General features: G+C 40.8%; 2 long non-coding RNA genes and 2 pseudogenes across 3 annotated transcripts; 2 read left to right on the top strand and 2 right to left on the bottom strand.

Moving 5' to 3' along the window:
- The first annotated feature begins 1,047 nt into the window (after window positions 1–1,047).
- Window positions 1,048–16,164, top strand: LOC147503158 (uncharacterized). Its single transcript, XR_015221916.1, has 2 exons — window positions 1,048–1,173; window positions 16,117–16,164. It is a non-coding gene; the product is annotated as an uncharacterized LOC147503158 (long non-coding RNA).
- LOC147503160 (brefeldin A-inhibited guanine nucleotide-exchange protein 3 pseudogene) lies at window positions 11,220–13,298 on the top strand (annotated as a pseudogene).
- Window positions 13,101–14,863, bottom strand: LOC147503159 (importin subunit beta-1 pseudogene; annotated as a pseudogene). The gene has a single exon (XR_015221915.1). The product of XR_015221915.1 is annotated as an importin subunit beta-1 pseudogene (transcript).
- Window positions 16,165–16,166: 2 nt separating the features above from the next.
- Window positions 16,167–19,112, bottom strand: LOC147503157 (uncharacterized). The gene is made up of 2 exons (XR_015221917.1): window positions 18,975–19,112; window positions 16,167–16,234 (listed from the first exon to the last, which is right to left on the bottom strand). It is a non-coding gene; the product is annotated as an uncharacterized LOC147503157 (long non-coding RNA).
- Between the last annotated feature and the right edge of the window lie 846 nt (window positions 19,113–19,958).

Below are 19,958 nucleotides of genomic sequence, written 5' to 3'. Positions count from 1 at the left end.
AAAAGAAAATAATTAAAGTATAAAAAAATTTCAAATTTGACTTGAGCTTTAAGTTATTGGTATGTCTATTGGTATGTCGTCTAGGCATCCTTGGTCCAGCCAATCAATTGATGTCAAACAAATTACTTGAACTTCAGTGCAAATGCATGAACGACTTAAATACTTCTCCAAACTTATTAACGGAGCATTTCACTATCACACAAAATCCATAGGTTCTTCATAAAAATATTTCATTAGGCTTGCAAAATCGTTGCCAAATCTTTAGGCCAGGAAACATCTATTACTGCATTGCATTTTACTGTATTGGTGAAGTACATATGAAAATATGCCCTCGACATTTATCACATATAAACAACCACCTAAGTATACACATGTGATACTTAGCAATTGATACTTCATAGAACATCACCATAGCAGGAAATAATGTAAGTAAAAAATTAAATAAAGAAGAAATCGTAAAAACTTGCACCAAAGAGCTAAGGGATGTGTGAATGATAAGATTGAAAGGAGTTATACCTGGAGAAAGAAGAGATCAGCAAGGACAGGATATGGAAAGAAAAAGCGGATTAGGTAAATACCAAAATAAGGCAACATCCAAATGAAGGGGATGGTACTTGGATAGGTAACTGGTGACTTATGATTGTACACGTATGTTGTTACGGAGAAGTTGATATATGAAACTCAAAAGAACTATTCTCGTTGTTGACATACAATTTATGCCACATTTTGATAACACAAAGAAATATCCTCGTTGTTGACATACAATTTATGCCACATTTTGATAACACAAAGAAATGAAGGGATGCAATGAATATGCTTCATACAAATATAAGCAGCATATAAAGAGAGGAATTTTATGCAACAACTAAATCGAACCTCAAAGATATAAAAAAGATGATGGTGCTCTAGTGCGGATATCATGACGAAGTGTCCTGTCTCACTTGCTTGCTCTTATAACTGCCTCAATCCATCACGATCAGCTGAAGACCCTTTTGCCACAGTGTGAACGCAGATGAAAGCCTACTACATAAATAAAATTCAGTCAGGTCCAGAAAGCTATTTATATGTAGTTATGAACATATTGTATGTTCCCTATGAGGGAAATCACCTCTTCGGTTCGTTTGATATCCATTCCAAAACGACTTTCACCTGGCTCTGGTGTTAACATAATAGGTGTGTGTGCATATTTTAGCAAATAGATATGTAACACGTGGTAGCATCTTCGTAAGGCTCGGATATGGTCTTGGTGTGGGTAGAAAGTACCAGAACACACTTCAAGTCCAAATCCTCTTACTTCCTAGGTTCGGAAGTGAGATAAGAAGAAGAGGTTCGTGGACTTTGGAACTAGTTAGAGTTGTAGGTTCGTATAACCAACTCCTAACTATGAACTCTAAATCCGGAACTCAACTACTAGGTTCGGAGCAAGTTCGTGGGCTTTGGAACTAGTTGGAGTTGTAGGTTCGTATAACCAACTCCTAACTATGAACTCCAAATCCGGAGCTCAACTACTAGGCTCGGAGCTCTAACTACGACTCCGAACCTAAACATGTTTTTCTGTTGTTTAAGTCAATAAAAGAGACCTATTTGACTTGGGAAACATGGGGCTTCTAGAAGAGTCAAGATGAGACTTAACAAGAGACGGTCTCCTAGTTAAACACTAATTGGGAAACCTCATCTATTCATCAAGGTGATACTTAACAAGAGACAGTTTCCTAGTTAAACACTAATTGGGAAATCTCATCTATTCTTATAAATAGAATAGTTGAACTACGCTTTGAGTTGGATTCCTACAAGAAATCAAATCAAATCAATTCTGTATAGCTTCCCACAGACGGCGCCAATTGTGTGATGATTTTTCCTAATCAAGAAACACAAATATTTTGTTGATGATCAAAGAACAACTAGAAGTATTGAATCAATAAGAAGAAGAGATTTAGAAGATGATGAGTTGAACCACGTTTCTTTAATGGCTGCCTACGTATCCTGTGTATAGGAATCAAACTCAAAGCGTGGTTCAACTCATCATCTTCTAAATCTCTTCTTCTTATTGATTCAATACTTCTAGTTGTTCTTTGATCATCAACAAAATATTTGTGTTTCTTGATTAGAAAAAAAATCATCACACAATGGCTCGCCTCGGGGGAAGCTATACAGAATTGATTTGATTTCTTGGTCGAAATTTTTTCAGTTCTAGGTTCTCCTACCCACCGATTTTTTTTTGGGTTGGTTGTTCTTTAAAAAATATATATATATTTTCTTCACTTTGATTCAAAATCATGGTTACTACAAGAGCCAATGCGAATCAAAGTAACGAGGGAAATAACGAGATCAATAACCCACATGTTACTTCTCAAAGACAACTGAACGTAGAGGAGATCGTCGTTTTGGGATGGTGGTCGAAGAAAATGAGCCTAACAACGATACTCCCCAATCTGCCATAACCAACCAAGCAATCATGGATGCTTTGGATGGCCTAACGCGGGTCGACATGGAGGCTCGTTTGCGTTTCTTACAAGACTACTACCGCGACGCCAGAGGGTCGCTCACCTCCAAGAGTGTTGCCTCCACCGATGGAAACGTGAGGGGGGCAGTTCCGCCCACCGAAGTCTCGACTCTCGGGTGAGGGTTACGCCCCTACACCTTATATACCTTACTTCACTTTGGGTATCATAGCGACCCAACAGATTCGAATTATAATCCCGAATGGATCCCACCCAACACTCGAGCTCACACGGAACCGACTTCTCTTGGTATTCAAGTTCTCAAGGTAACGAGGGATGGACGTCCAATGTGTTTGCTCGAATCCACAACTATTAAGGTCAACCTCTCGACCGCGAAGAAGACTTTCAGTTTTAAGGGAACCTTCATTGCCTCGAATCCCTCGGTTCCCGATCCAGTTTTGCAAACTCCTCCACTCGATCTCGAACAAAACCACGCTATCATCAAGATGAGAACTATGAGAGTCTAGGTCTGAGGTACAACAAGAGAGAACTCAAATTCATGAACCGACTACTCTTGCACAACTCAAGGCGCAAATACTAGAGGAACTACGAGGTTTGAAACTAACCAAGATGGATGAGTCAGTTGTTCGGTCAAGAATCGAGGGTGACATTGGAACCCCTTTTTCACGACATGTTATGAGTGGATACATCCCCATGATTATAAACCACCGGGTTCTCTAAATTTAATGGCAAAGGAGATCCGGTCTCTCATGTGCTCGGTTATCGTCAAGCTAATGGTGGGTCTTTCTACGAAAGATCATTATTTGTGCCGGTATTTTGCTTCAAGTTTGACGACTTCGGCACTCATCTCGGTATAACGGCTACCCGGGGCAGCATTCACGAAGTTTAAGGTGCTATCCATCAATTTCATTGCGCGTAAATTCAGTTGCAACCGAACCTACATTAAAACCGCCGATGCATCGCTTTGATATGAAAATCCGAAAAGGACGAGCGATCATCGTGGATTTCACCAAAAGATTTAACGAGGTTCAATTGCATGTTGACAACGTTGATGAGACCCTCGCCATCATTGGGCTTTAGAAAAGGATTAGATCCCGCTTCGGTCTATACACGCCTTTGAAGAAAAAGAAGCCTACAAACATGACAGAGTTGCGTGCTCGGATTGATAAGTATCGCGGGAACCGAAGAAGACCTATTGGACGGGGACTCTTCTCATAAAAGAGTGATAACCGTGTCACCTCCTCCCCGTTGGTAGGAGTTCGATAGTCATTATGATGATAGGAAGTCCGAGGAACCAAAGTCGGACCACAAGTCGGTCGACAGAATTCCTATCCGTGATAAGTCCAAGAGGCAAAAGGTTAGTGACACGCCGAAGTGAGCAACTACCCTCACTGGATAGGGACTTTACCACTTTAACTCATCCTTACGAGGACATCTTCGATGCCATCAAGAACAAGAACATGTTAAAGAACCCTCCAAAGATGAAACCCGGTGCTATTGGAGCTAGGAATACAACGATAATCGTGTAAGTTCCATAAACAGCCGGTCATGGAACTAAGAATTGTAGGTCTCTTTAAACATGGAATTTAGGATCTCGTGAGACCGAGGGTTACTAGATGAATATAAGGGTACTCGATTCAGAATACTACCGCAATTCCTGACACCAATGTACACAATGCAGAGACAGGAACGGATAAGGTAGTGATTCACACGATCGCTGGGGGCAATTCTAAACGCCCATTTGAAGAGTTGAGTAGAGGGCAAAAGTACCAGGAAAGACAGGCAAAGCATTTGCGAAGCATTAACAATGTCACTTCCAAACCGACCAAGGAATCTAACTCCGCGGTTGTTTTCACTGATGACGACGCAAAAGGGGTTTTCTTTCCACACTCGGATCCGTTGGTTCTATCCTTAGAAGTTGCTGGGTGTGATATGCATAGGATCCTCATCGACCACAGGAGTTCTCGCAGAGATATACTTTACTATCATGCTTTCAAACAAATGCCGATTCTAGAAACGGAACTTCATCCCGTGAAATCTTCTTTGTATGGATTTAATGGTGACATGGCCGATGCAAGTAGGAGAGATTGAATTTGACAAATAATGCTGACCGCCTAAATGTCAACTTCACGATTGTCGGGGGAGTTACGCAATATAATGCTATTCTTGGTAGGAGTTGGCTTCATCGCTTGAAAGCGATTCCAAGTACTTACCACCAAACCTTGAAGTTCCCTCACCAAGGCAATATCGTGGTGATCAAAGGAGATCAACAAGCTTCCAAGCGATGCTATGCAGCCTCTTCTAAAAAATGGTTCGTGAACCGCCCAATAACATCGGGGCAGGTTCGGTACCTGCCAAATAGCAATTATAGAACGAGTCTCCCTCTCAAGACATAGTGTTGGCACCTTTGGATATAATTCCATTAGATTTTATAGGGCCAGATGAGAGGAGGACTCCCCCAACATTAGAACCAGTTGATGAAGTCGACATAGGAGATGGTTCTGAACCTCGACGAGTCTCAATTGGCACCATGTTGGACCCGAAGACTAGAGAAGAGTTGATAAATTTCTTACAAGAATTCCGAGATGTATTTGCTTGGAGTTATGAGGATATGCCTGGAATTGATCCCTCCGTCGCCTGCCATAAGCTCAATTTGGATCCGAACGTCGTGCCAGTTAAGCAGAAACTCAGAAAGATGAGTCCCGAACGTACTGAGGCTATCGACAAAGAGGTGGATAAATTGCTTAAGGCTAAGTACATCTGAAAAGATCACATACCCTACTTGGATCTCTAACGTTGTAGCCTGTTAAGAAAAAGAATGGGAACCGGGCTTAACGTGTGTCGATTATACGGATGTGAACAAGCACCGTAAGAAGGATTGTTTTCCTCTTCCTCGTATTGACACATTGGTCGATGCCACCGCAGGACATGAGATCTTCTCTTTTCGCGGACGGCTTTTCGGTTACAACCAGATACTCATGTACCCTCCTCGATCAAGACCATACTACTTTCATCACGGCGCAGGGGAACATATTGTTATCGGGTTATGCCTTTTGGTTTAAAAATGCAGGGGCAACGCATCAACGCTTTGGTCACAACGATGTTCAAAGATCATATCGGTGATTTTGTCGAAGTCTATGTTGACGACCTCGATAAAAATAAACGTAAGTCCGATCATCTTGTACACCTTCGTGCGTCTTTCCGGATCCCGAGGAAGTATCGGATGAAACTTAACCCATTTAAATGTACCCTTCGGTGTTACCTCCGGAAATTCTTAGGACATCCGGTTACTAAACGTGGAATTGAAGCTAACCCGACCGGATCAAAGCTATTCTTGATATGCCTTCTCCAAGGTCTCCGAAAAGAGGTACAATGGGTTGGTCGGGGCCTTGCCGCACTTAACGTGTTCATTAGTAGAAGTTCGGATAAGTGTCGAGGGTTATGTACAAGTTACTAAGGAAGAATATACGCTTTGATTGGACGATTTAATGTGATGAGATGGCTTTTAGGGACTTAAAAATTATTTGTCCTCCCCCCTCGTGCTCACTACCCGAAGCAAGGAGACGCTTTTAGGGTTATACTTAGCCTCTTCCGAGCATGGCATCATTTTGATTAGTACGAATTGATGAGAGGAATATCGAAAAGCCCGTCTACTTTGTTAGTAGAGCCTTCCCGGATGCCGAAAACACGATATCCGAAGATTGAGAGAATAGCTCTAGCTCTAATCTTTGTTGCCGAGAAGCTACGACCATACTTCCAAGCACACACCATCGAGTCATCACCGAAAGTATCCTTTGAAGTCGGTCTTGGCAAGACCAGATAGGGCGGACATCTCTTGAAATGGTCCATTCAATTAGGGAATTTGAAATTATTTATGTGCTGAGAATTTCTCGAGAAGCGGGCAAGCTTTTGGTCGAGTTCTTGATCGATTTTCCTCTAGATACCTCAGCCTCGCAACGGTAGCAGATTTTGGAAAAGTCACCTCCCTGCTTTTATGGAGTTAGCGAACCTAACTCACTTCCTCATAGTCGTTCGACCTTGGAGTCATATCCGGGTTGGAAGTTGTTAAGTAGATGGATCTTCCAATGACCAAGGAGCAGGTATTGGCGCGGTACTCTTTGACTCTAGATAACATTAAGTTAGAAAAATCAAGTGCATTTGGGGTTCAAGGCATCTAACAACTAAACCGAAAGTAACGGCTATGCTAGCGGGCTTGTCTATGACATTAAACTTAGGAGTAACGACATCTCACAAGATTCACTCTAATCTCAATTAGTTCAGGCAACAGATTGAGGGTGGTTACTGGGCTCGAGACCCCTCGTGATGGCTCAATACTTGGAGTTGGTTAGATCTCTTACTTCTCATTTTGAAGATCTAAATTTCATTAATTTGCCTAGATCGGACAATAGGCATGCCGATTCACTTGCCTACTTAGCTTCTTTGCTTGGGGATATTGAAGCTCGTTCCATTCCGTCGAATATCATCGGCGCCTAGTATTGAAAAAAAGAATTAGTTTGTCTTGTGGCTCCAATTTTGCAAGCTCCGATTGGGACTGGATGGATCCAGATCGTTCTTATCTTTTAGATGGCACTCTTCCGGTAGAGAAGACGTAAGCACGAAGTTGTTAGCCAAAGTGGGACGTTATTTACTTGTTGGTGAGAACTTGTATAAGAAGTCTTACTTAGGACCTCACCCCGCGATGTGTTACTCATGCCGAGGCTCATACTTTACTTGATGAGATACACTCGGCTTAATGTGGAAATCATGTCGGGGCAGATCTTTGGTACTCAAGATACTCTCCGCAGGGGTACTTTTGGCCTTATATGCTTAAAGATGCGGACGCTTTATGTCCGGAAGTGTGATGCTTTGCCAAAGACATGCTAACTACATCCATGTTCCGGTCGAAGAACTCCATCCTCCTCGGCGCATCTCCCGGGCCATTCGGGCTTCAATGGGGAATGGACATTGTTGGTCCTCTACCTATAGCTCCCGGTAACATGAAGTTCCTTTTAGTTGCAAATGATTATTTTACTAAGTGGATAGAGGAGGTCCCTTTAGCTTAATATCGGGGAGGTTGATGTCACGAAGTTCATCCGAACAATATCATTTGCAGGTGTTGGATTACCTAAAGTCATTCTTTCTGATAATGGGACACAATTTCGGGGAACCAAAACACACGCTTTTTGCCGAGATTGGGGCATTATGCAACTTTTCTCTTCTCCTCGATATCCTCAAGGTAACGGTCAGGCGGAAGCCTCTAACCGCGTTATTTTGGATAATTTAAAACGGAAACTCGTGGAGAGAAGCGGATTGTGGGTTAAGGAGTTGCCTAAAGTACTTTGGGCCTACCGAACAACTCCTCGACGCTCGACCGAGAATCACCTTTCACTCTCACTTATGGTACCGGGTCGCCCTTCCATCGAGATGGGGTCACTACCCGTAAGTCGATTTAGTACTCACCCCGACAATGAGGAAATTCTTTGTCGGAATTGGACTTGTTGGATGAAAAGAGAATCTGCAGCCTTTACGATCGGCATCTTATCAAAGAAGTTGAAAAAAGGTCTTTAATAAAAGAGTACGACCTCGATCTTTTTCAAGGAAGGGGATTTGGTCCTCCGATGGACCCCCCAGCGCCTAAGAAATTAGGAGCTAATTGGGAAGGTCCCAGATGTCGTTGATAGGATAGTTGGCAATGATAGTTACTATCTTAAATCCATGGATGGTGAAGTTTTTGTTAAACCTTGGAATACCGCAAACTTGCGCAAGTATTTTCAATAGTAGTTATCTTTCTCTTTGTTAGAGTGTTACCCATGGAACACCGCACTTTCGCAAGTATTTTTAATAAAAGTTATCTTTTCTTTCGTGAGTGTCGTTTCTTTTAATTTATTATTTTTATGTTGGGATACTTTTTGGATGTTGGGTGCGAGATCCCATATGTTGGCCACATTTTTGTATCGTAACCTTAAGAAAGCTTTCTTTGGATAATGAGTGAAAGATCTCATATGTTGTTCCATGTGTGTGCTTAAGAAAGTTTACACTTAGCTTGGATTTTATCTAGCTAAAAGCGCCAATTCTAATGCCTTATGCTTATAAGTGTGGTTTTATGCATTAGATATCAGATCATTTAAGGACTCTACAGGAAATAATACAGGGGCACACCCTACGTTCCTACAAAATCTTATTTCTTAACAAAACTAAAGGTATTTACAGGAATTGACACAGGGACAAACCCTATTTTCCTACAAAACCTTGTTTTTCTAAGATTCGGAATATGAATTTGTATAAAATATAATTCAACACTTTTGTCATTTTCCCTCAATGGTCGAATGTGCAACCATCGTATGACATAAAAGTAGGGCATCTGTGTATACATATTTATGCAAATAAGGAGAAAAGAACACCACTTCCTAGCTAGCTCGAACTTCACGTTTTGAACTTGTCCAAGTTCCAAACTCCACTTCCTAGCTAGTTAGGAACTCCACGCTCGAAACTCTACTTCCTAACTAGTCTGGAACTCCACGTTCAGAACTTGTCCAAGTTCGGAATTTCATTTCCTAGCTAGTCAGGAACTCCACGTTTGATAGCACGCATACTTGATTATTTTGAATCAAATTTAGCAAAGTTTCACTCAAAATAAATACTCAAGTATAGCTAATCAAAAGTCAATTACTAATAGATAAGTAAATTGCAACTTAATAGCATTTTAAGGATTTACTTATCGGGACGTAATCAGGTTTCTTTCAGAGCTACAGCGAAGTTATCGGTCAATTCCTCGCCTCATGCACATGCAGATCATGGTCTTCTTCAGAACCTACTTCCAAACCTTCCCCCTCGGAACCTTGTTGGTGCTTTTGTGAGGCCAAATCATCCTCTAACTTCTCTTGAAGTTTGTCAACATCAATCTCAAGATCGGGATACAGGACGTCATCATCATGAGGGAGGGTTCCGGATGCCCAAGCTTGATCGAGTTTCTCACCATATCGCTTGTCGTACTCTGGTTCAAGAATGTCAAGCACGCGACAAGCGGTGGAGATACCATTCTTGTATGCTTCAGAACTGACCACATCAACTAGCTCGGTGTAGAATTCGTTTCACCTCCTTTACGCTCCTTTCGTGAACTTCGAGAATCGAACTGGGGCAAGCAAGGAATTGGAAGGAGATGCAAGTTGATCTCTCAGTAGCTCAAGCTCTGCGTTAGCTTTGCTTAGTGATTCTCCCAATTCCCTATTTATCAACTGAGAGCCTATCAACTCTAGTTCTCATTAACGCTGCACTTTTGTTAACTTCGGATAGCTCGGATTTTAAAGGGTCCATTCTTTTTGTAAAGTCGTGGCTTTATCCTCATAATACATCTTTCGATTCTTCAACGTTGCAAACTCGCCATTCAAACGGTTTCGATCAACTTGCCATGCCTCACCGACACACCGGCCAAAGTGGGAAGCCTCGTTCGCTAAGTTGTTTTTACTTTAAGAACTTCTTGATGCTCAAGTTTGGTGAATTCAAGGTCTCTTTCAAGATTCTTGTTCTTCTCTCTGGTCTTTCTAAGATCTCTCTGAACGGCTCTGACCTGCTAAATCTCATCGGCTAGGCTTTCATTCTTCCTCTTGCTTATATCATAATCACCTTCTAATCTTTTAATCTTTTGGTTGGATATGAGGAGTTGCTTCGTCAAGTCACCTTTCTCTCTTGTGAATTTATCCACTTCATCCTGATTCTTACACAACAGAGCATAAGTCGTGGACGCATCCATGCTAGCCTGCAGTGCCAGAAGAATTACAATTTATGTATCAGGAGCTAGTGTATATAAACAAAAAGACAACCGGAAACGATGTCAGGAATTGAAGTACAAAATGGTTACCTTCAACATATGTCACATTCGTTTCGCTCCAGCCCGCCAAGTACAAGTACTCTTTTATGTTTTGCTTTCTCTTTGGGAAGCCTCATAGATTCAACCAATCCCAAAGCAACTCCGTGGTCCTTAAGCATATCTTGGTCAAGAATCAAGGGATTCTCCGTAATCCAAGCACTCTCGAATCGAACAAATGGGTTTGGAGTAAGTTTAGAGTTCAAAGATGTCGATTTAGTCTTTTTCCTTAAGTTTAATGTCCTCATCTTGGGAAATTGGAGAAGGAGATTTCCTTTTATTCGACTCAATGGATGGAACACGGTTATTGTCGATACAATACTTTTGGTAGAGTAGGTTTGTTCCACATTTTCGAGGTTCGTTATCAATTCGGATCGGATTGCATGAAGTCCACATTTTCAATATCACCAAAGGGAACTCGACATTACTATCTACCCCCATAGTGTCACCACCCACTTCAACATTTGACTTATTTGTATCATAAACGTAAAGTTGAAGGTTCGGTGTTTCCATTTGTACTCTTGATTCCCGAGGATTGAACGCGACTCTAGACTTTCGGTTCTAATGGGATTTTCATCTTCATCGAGAATGATAGCGTTGGAAGCTTGCCCAATTCCTCGTTCGGTATGTTTTTTTTTATAGCCTTACTCACCTTCGCAAACCTGACAACCTCGGGAGGAGGTTTATTTGATTTGCTCGGAGCTCCCTTTTTTATGATAGAATTTGACTTGGAAATAAGACCATGGACCTTCTTTGCCATAAAGGCCTCCCTTGGGTACGAAGTTGTAGCAGTTTCGGGGTTCCCACCCATATACCCAACTCCGGGCTCCAAAGCTTGCAACTCCATTGGTGACATAGTCAGATACTCTGAGATTAATAATGGGTCTAGAACTATGGATGCAGGGCGTTTCTCGGAGTTTGGGAGTGCAATAAGGGCTATCACAACATCTCATTCCACAGTAGTTAGAGACGGGAGTCCCACGTCCACTCTCTCCTTTGACAAAGAAAAGCCGGACCGGATCCTCTTTCGATTATTATCAAAGGTGACATCACCCCATTCACCACTAGTTACACGGATAGCATATTTACGTCAGTAGTCATCGTTGTTTTTACCTTCGTATAATATGACGCGTTCAACTCTTGGTTTAGCAGAAAGAGTGCAATCTCCATTATTTAGGATCATCAGTTTATAGAAGAAGTATGATATCACTCCGCAAGTCACCAATATATTGTGCTTTCGTCCAAATATGTGCATGTATGTGACATTGCGAACAAACCAAGGCATTACTCTGTTGATTGAGACTTGGAAGTACTCAAGGGCATCTGCCATAAACGAAGGCAAGGGAGTCTGAGTCCGGCTTTCAAAGAGTCCAAGGAATATCAAGGGATTTTCATCGGTTCCAAGGTTGGCAGTCCATGGATATTCAATTTTGATTTCTTTTGGAATTGCAAATGTGTTACGGATCTTTTCCAAATCCGAAATATCACCGAATGGGATAATATTCCAGTCAAAAGTGGGGATTTTAGTTTTCGGCGCGGTCGAAAGAGAAACATCGGTAATTTCTTTATAACCTGGAACTGCTATAGCAATTGAACCTGAAACGGCATTGCCCAGTACTGAATCCGAAACTGCATTGCTATTTAAAGGACCCGAAGCTGATGGGTGAGACAATGAAAGTAAAACTTTAGACAGAAAAACGTGGCTGTTGACACCTTGACACCCAAAGCTTCAAGTTCTTCTACACAAACCTTAGCACACTTTGAACTCAATCTCTCAATCAATCAAAGAAAGTACAGGTTCAACACCTTGTGTCTGGCAGTCTGCTAATGGAGAAATTATCACAGAAAAGTCTAACTATAAATTTGAGGTGGTAATGGAGGCTCACAGGAGGTTTATATAGTGTTCAGAACTCTAAAAGGGGTTATACAAATAGAAAGAGAAAAGGAATTCAGCAGGGAAACGAATTCAAGGAAGGCTTCAACAAGTATAAAGATTCTCCTTTATTCTCTCTTCCGGATGACTCAATTCCGGATAAGTAGTGGATTTCACATCTCCTGATGACTCAATTCCGGATAAGTAGTGGGCTTCACATCTCCTGATGACTCAATTCCGGATGAGTAGTTTGCAACAAGCTATTAGAATACTGATGACTCAATTCCGGATGAGTAGTTTGCAACAAGCTATTAGAGTACTGATGATGGGGCGTTTGAGACTACTACGGTTGAGACTACGAATCTGGCGGATTTGTTGGATTCGGCAGATAAGGATATGTTGGATGCTAAGTATTGGGAGATTAGTATGTATAAGACTGCTTTAGAAGGGAGGAAAGGGGAGTTGGCGGATGGAGAGACGGATAGAGATGATGATTTGAAAATTCAGATTGGGAATAAACTGAGGAGGGATGCGTTCTTGGTGTTTAGAGCTCTTTGTAAGCTGTCTATGAAGACGCCTCCGAAAGAGGCGTTGACTGATCCTACGTTGATGCGTGGGAAGATTGTTGGAGCTTTTGAAGATTTTATTAGAGAATGCTGGAGCTATCTTTAGGACTAGTGACAGGTTTTTGGGTGCTGTTAAGCAGTACTTATGTCTATCCTTGTTGAAGAACAGTGCTTTTACCCTTATGATCGTTTTTCAGCTTTCGTGTTCCATATTTATTAGCTTGGTATCAAGATTTAGAGCTGGATTGAAGGCAGAAATTGGTGTATTCTTTCCTATGATAGTTCTCAGAGTCTTAGAAAATGTTGCTCTACCAAATTTTCAGCAGAAGATGATAGTACTCAAGTTTTTGGAAAAGCTTTGTGTTGATTCACAGATCTTGGTGGATATTTTCATAAATTATGATTGTGATGTCAATTCATCTAACATATTTGAGAGGATGGTCAACGGACTCCTGAAAACTGCTCAAGGTGTTCCTGCTGGAGTTGCTACTAGCTTGTTGCTGCTACTGCCTATGTTCTTGCATATTCTGTGATATTGTTAAACACGGATGAGTAGTTTGCAACAAGATCTTCAGAGTTTCATGAACTAACGACGGATGCATGTACTTGAGCGTTGCCGGGTGCATATGGCATCAGTAACTGTGTCTTTGGAGAATTCTTGAAACCCTGGAAGATCCCTGAGGATACGTCACCAAAGCATGAAAAGATTGGAGGCTTTACAGATCGATGCGACTGGTTGCTGGACAAGTCCTTAAGAAGTTGTGTCATGATACCATCATAGTAAGGTAAAATTTTATCCTCCAGGGCCCTGCATATATCGCCAACAACACCAACTGTGATGGCACAAACCTGATACTCTTCAAAATTCTGAAGGCCCATCTCAAGATATTTATAAAACTCGGGCATGTATTTTGCAAAAGCTGGGCCACAGGGTGTAAGCAAGAGCTCCAATGGCAAGCATGGCTTCTTCATGCACCGTGGCACTTCTGCAATCAAAGACCCTAAGGAATAGGGTCATCATCTGGTCAGCGTACTGCATAAATAGATATTTTGTTGCATCGGATGCTCCTAATTTCTGTATGAACACCTGCAAACAGCCACAGAGAAGACCTTGCAACTCTGCCTGTCTCTCCTTCTCATAAGATGCCAGATTCTGTGCCTCGAACGTTTTGTGAAGCTCCATCATTATGAGAGGAACAAGTTGCAAAACCATGGGAGCAGTCTCATCAGTAGCAGACCTCACAACTTCATTTAATGCCTCATAAGCAGCAGTTCGGAGGCGTGACTCTCCGGCATCTTCTCTGTGGGACACATCGAGAAGTGCTTGGACAATGTCCTGGAAAAAAGGAGTCAAGGGGAAGGATAACGAGCCTGAATCCTCATAACCTTGGGCAAGAAAATAAAGAGCACCGCAGGCTTTCTCAGCAACATTTGGAGCATCTTTCATACTCTGGACAAGAACTGTGACAATTTGCTGACAGTTTGCAGGGGTAACTATGGCACTTTCCATCGTTGAGCCATGAAGGAATTCAAATATCCTTCCAAGTGTCCAGGCAGTAGTGTCCTTCACATGGTTATTAGGATCTTTCATCAAAGCGCTAAGCATGAAACTTAGAGCGACATTCACAATAGAAGTGAGCTTGTCGGGAGATGGTCCCTCCATGATCGAACCAAATGCATATGTAGCTGCTTCCCTTTGCCTCCAATCTGCTTTTGTTATGTTCTCCTCAATAAATGGCATGACAAGTGGGACAATATCGTCTCCCACAGTCCGTGCAACCAAACCCAAGCAAGTTCCTCCAGCCATTGCAAGGTTCCAAGCCCCTTCATCCTGATCCTGAGCCATTGCAAATCAGCAGCATCTAAGACAGGAAATCGAGTAGGATCTTTATGAATGAGTTCGCTCATGACAGTTGCTGCAAGTGAGAATACCCCACCACCATAATCTTTTGCTCTTTTGAAGATAATACAAAGGCAATGAGTGTGGTTTTTTGTTTTGACACTTTGACTTTTTGTTGTCAATTCCGGATTTGTAAGCTGCGATTTGATTTCCACCTCCGAAACCAAGTGAAGAAAGAACATAAACAAGTTACAGTTCCGGTTATGGGCTTATGGGATGTGAGCCCAAGTTCAGGGGTCCATGTCCGGACCTTAAAAAAAAAAAAAAAAAAAAAAAAGAGTTACACTTACGGGTTATATAATATGAACGTGCCCGAACCTAAATGAGTTTCCTGTTCAACAATTAACGTTTCGCAAGGCTCGGTTCCAGGTTGCACTTGTAGGAGTTCAAGTCCGGGTCATCACAAGGCATTGTATGTCCGGATTTCACCAAGTTCCTAATGTTCAAGTCCGGATCATCACAAGGCATGGTAGGACCGGTTTTCACCAGGTTCGGCCTAATATACAAGGTTCGAGGCATGGTCATGGCAGGTCCGAATTTACAGTTCCTTGCACTAAAGTAATGCGAAATTTTGCCGATATATTCCACAAAGAAAATCGAGGCATAAGATGTCGCGTACATTTTTACCCGGCCTTTTTCCTTAAGGGTTTGATTCACAACCCATGAATAAAAAAGGGGGGCATCTGTGTGTGCATATTTTAGCAAATAGATATGTAACACGTGGTAGCATCTTCGTAAGGCTCGGATATGGTCTTGGTGTGGGTAGAAAGTACCAGAACACACTTCAAGTCCAAATCCTCTTACTTCCTAGGTTCGGAAGTGAGACAAGAAGAAGAGGTTCGTGGACTTTGGAACTAGTTAGAGTTGTAGGTTCGTATAACCAACTCCTAACTATGAACTCTAAATCCGGAACTCAACTACTAGGTTCGGAGCAGGTTCGTGGGCTTTGGAACTAGTTGGAGTTGTAGGTTCGTATAACCAACTCCTAACTATGAACTCCAAATCCGGAGCTCAACTACTAGGCTCGGAGCTCTAACTACGACTCCGAACCGAAACATGTTTTTCTGTTGTTTAAGTCAATAAAGGAGACCTATTTGACTTGGGAAACATGGGGCTTCTAGAAGAGTCAAGATGAGACTTAACAAGAGACGGTCTCCTAGTTAAACACTAATTGGGAAACCTCATCTATTCATCAAGGTGATACTTAACAAGAGACAGTTTTCTAGTTAAACACTAATTGGGAAATCTCATCTATTCTTATAAATAGAATAGTTGAACTACGCTTTGAGTTGGATTCCTATACACAGGATACGTAGGCAGCCATTAAAGAACGTGGTTCAACTCATCATCTTCTAAATCTCTTCTTCTTATTGATTCAATACTTCTAGTTGTTCTTTGATCATTAACAAAATATTTGTGTTTCTTGATTAGGAAAAATCATCACACAATAGGAATCTCTAGAACTCCAGGCAAAAACCATAGACGTACTCCTTGCACAATATTGATGGTCGTGTTGAAAGTTTGCTGTCTGCCCCAAGTCATTTCTCGTCCAACAGAATTACTTCTCTCCTTCAATACATAAAAGCAGACTTAAATAAAAAAAAAATCGCCAAATTTCATATTGAACATTTAAGTTTAGAGATGTGAAACCCATATCCGACCAACACTAAAATCAAAGCTTTAGCTTGTACTAAATATCGAAGAGACCGAACTCCACAGCCACACATTGCTTAATAAGCAAATTGGTGCGGGATGAACCATATAAAAATCAATTTCAAAGGACAAGCGAGAGCGTGCATTTTCACATTGTGCTTGCAACTCGCTGCTGTGAACACCTTTATTCATCCTCCAAAGCAAGTGCCAAGCCAACGTTGTCATCCAGAACTCCAGAAGGCATTAGCACCTTGCTCCATTCCAAAAATATTAGAATTACAACTCACATACACCTATCAAAAAGAATAAAGAATGAACAGTCATGGTTCAGACTGTATTACGACATGGAAATTCTTAACTGTGCGTCACCCTACATGGTACAACTGTCCCCAGTTTAATGCATCCCAAGAATCTCCTGAAAGCTTTCAATGATTACTGTAACTGGGGGAAATTGTTTAGAGGTATAATAACATAACATGTATCTCCAGTCCATTTCGGATTGAATAGCAGGAGACCGTTGGTATTTTAATTCCACGCATCACCTGATCACGACCAAGCTGCTTCCAAATCAATCATCACCGCCACAGCCATTTAGATTTTCTTGAAAGAATAGTGAAAAATAAGATTGGGTGTTGATTGAGATAAGAGAGAAGATAGTTGATGAAGACTTGTTTAAGGTTTTGCAAGAGTTTAATTACGAAGAGTTTCAATATATGGAAATTGTGGAAGGCTTTTTGGATTTTTAGGTTTGGTAGTTTGAAGTCAAATGGTGTTTTTCATTAATAGTAGTCGGATTTTTGTGTTTTTAGGATTCCTAGTTGAAATTGAAGGTTTTTTTTTTTTTTTTTTTTAGATTCAAAATTTGTGTTTGAAAGATTCGTGGTTATTGCGAATTGGTTTAAAGATTGGGCGTGTAATTGTGTTGTTCTTATTATATGTACCTCAAACAAATCCAACGTCTGATGTAATTTGTAGTAGAGACTGACTCACAAATAATCAACATACTGTCCTGACTTTTAATTAACTTTGTGTACCCACTTAAAAATTGTGGTGGACGGATTTTTTTAAAAAATATGCTGACATGGATCTCTATGAACGCCCTGGGAGAATGAATATTAATGTAGGTAAGATTCATTTGTTTGGACTTTCTCATGATAAGTCCAAGTCAGAAAGAGAGTCTCTGTGGGAGTGCAGTAGTGTTTCGTTACTCCGTATGGCTAGTCTGCTGAATCTCAGCGTAGATATAGTCTGCTTGGGATGTCATGTAATGGAATTGGTGAATTAGAAAAATCCCACACATCCAGCAACAGTTATAGTTCGAAAGTCCCACACAGGAACATAATAGTACATGTAGATAGATGTGCATTCTCTCCATGGTACCGATCAATAATGTTCAGTTTCAAGAAAATGATAATTAAGTTGTTTTGTCGAAAACCGGCCAACCTAAAATATCCAAAGAGTCCGACATTAAACGGATACCCAAACATGAGTCTCAGTTTAAAAGGTTCATAAATGGTAGTACTAATGGACTGATTTATGCGGCCTCTTAAAACATCGGCAGAATCAATGGGACTGCTGGACTACTAGTAATTGACTATCATGAGCACATGAAAAAGAGATTATCACGATTCATGATGAGCACACTGGACCACATAACAGAGAATACTGTAGACAACAAATAGAAAGAAATAAGATCTGTTAAAAGAAAAAGGAGTTCTTTTGAAGCTAAGCAAGACTGCTGCATCCCCGGGAACCCAACAATTTTACTTGCATCCAGATTATAAGTTTATAACAACACTTAAGGTTTCACAGTTGTTCAAAGTCGGACACCACAAAAGGGACAAGGAACCCAGCATTGTTTCTCATGATAGGCTCTACCATACCAAATGAACTTTCATACATATTTAGTAACCAACCATACCAAATGAACTTTCATACATATTTAGTAACCAAATGCTATTTTAACTAATGGAGCGGTTATATGAACTCCACTTAAGTGATTCCTAAAAAAACTCCACCACTCAAAACTATGAATTAGAAGCTGATTTTTGGTGAAAATGTTCTCCACACAATAGAGATCAACCTCACAAATAACAGCTATTTTGAAGATGTCTAAACCCTTCAAAAATTGTTTAGAACATTGTGGTATCTAATGGACCTAATTCCGAAAAAACGTTTGACAAGTTTAAATATATTGTATAAGCTGATTTTTGGTTGGGGTGTTTTCCGTTATGGGATGCCTATCTCCACCAAAAATCAGCCCTCAATTCATCTTGTAACTCCACTTTTAGAGGTGGGAGTTATTTTCAAGTCTCGATAAGGTGGAGTTCATATAACCACCCCCTTAACTATCACACTATAAACAAGACTAGCAAGTACTAGAAAACATAAGAATAATGTACCAAACGAATGCACAGTATGAGGTATATAATAGTTTTGAAAAGTCTAACAAATCACACTAGGAAATCCGAGAGGACTGTCTTTTGTTTAAAATGGTAGTCAAGCAACTCACTTAGTTCATCAACAAAATCAAGGAACTTTTAGCAGATATGATAAGATGAAAAATCACAGTAAAGAAGATATAATACCAGTTAACCTTAACCACACTATCTCAAGAAATAACTAGTTAGCCATATAGTAAAATCGAGCACATCACCTTTAGCACAACCTTTTGGCAGGTGCTTGAGAAGCATCTCCATTTCTTTAGAATTTGGTCCACCTTCCACAAACAAGTCCACTAGAAGAGAACTAGTTTTTGCATCTGGTGAGAAACCCTTGTCAAGCAAGATATTAAGAAGTTGCATTGCCTTGTGGGTATCATTTTTTTGGTCTAGGTATGCTTGGACCATGATATTGATTATTGAACGTGAAATCATCTGCAGCAAAACCCTTCTCTTGCATCTCATAAAACAAATCTTGAGCTTCTTTCGAATTCCCTTCTCTAAAACATCCACTAATCATTATGTTATATGTCCTAGTGTTAACAAGTTGCAAATCCCTGGCTGAGAGGGTACGAAAGATTTCCTTGGCCTCACTTATTTTACCACCTTTGCACATGCCATTAATCAGAACATTAGCTTTCATTCCATTATTTTCCATCACACGGAACAGTTCCATCTGAATCAACTTATCGAGTCCAAGTGTCCCTGATTTACAAAATGGGAGAAAGAGGAAGTAGTAGAACTAGCCATGGAATGGAAAAGAGAAAGAAAAATTGTTACCAGCTTATTATTACGTTGGCGACCCAACAATCCAACAGCACATGCTGCCTTCTCCACATCGCAGCGAGCCAACTACTGAACTTATTTTTTTTATTATATGTTTTTTGAACCGTAGCACGTGATTTCGATCGAAATTGTCGTGGTATTTCAATTGAAATGGTCTGTCTGAATTTCATTGAAATCGGAATTTTGGCTGCAACGTGGAAATTGTTAGTGTGATATGTATCGAGGGTAGTTAGGTCTTTGCACATGTTTCTAGGTTTACATTATGGTATTAAGTTTGTGGACATACCACTATTTGCTGTCAGAAGACCTCATTTCCTGATTAGTGGAGGCTTCTCAGCAAAACTGTTTTACCTGCCCGAAAAAACTGTTTATCTGGCCCACAATGTATTTGGACTAATAAGAAGTTTTGTGGA

Source organism: Coptis chinensis, chromosome 4 (assembly GCF_015680905.1).
Source record: "Coptis chinensis isolate HL-2020 chromosome 4, ASM1568090v1, whole genome shotgun sequence".
Classification (NCBI taxonomy): Eukaryota; Viridiplantae; Streptophyta; class Magnoliopsida; order Ranunculales; family Ranunculaceae; genus Coptis; species Coptis chinensis.
The sequence above is the reverse complement of the archived record's forward strand: the minus strand, read 5'-3'. Positions and strand labels throughout refer to the sequence as shown.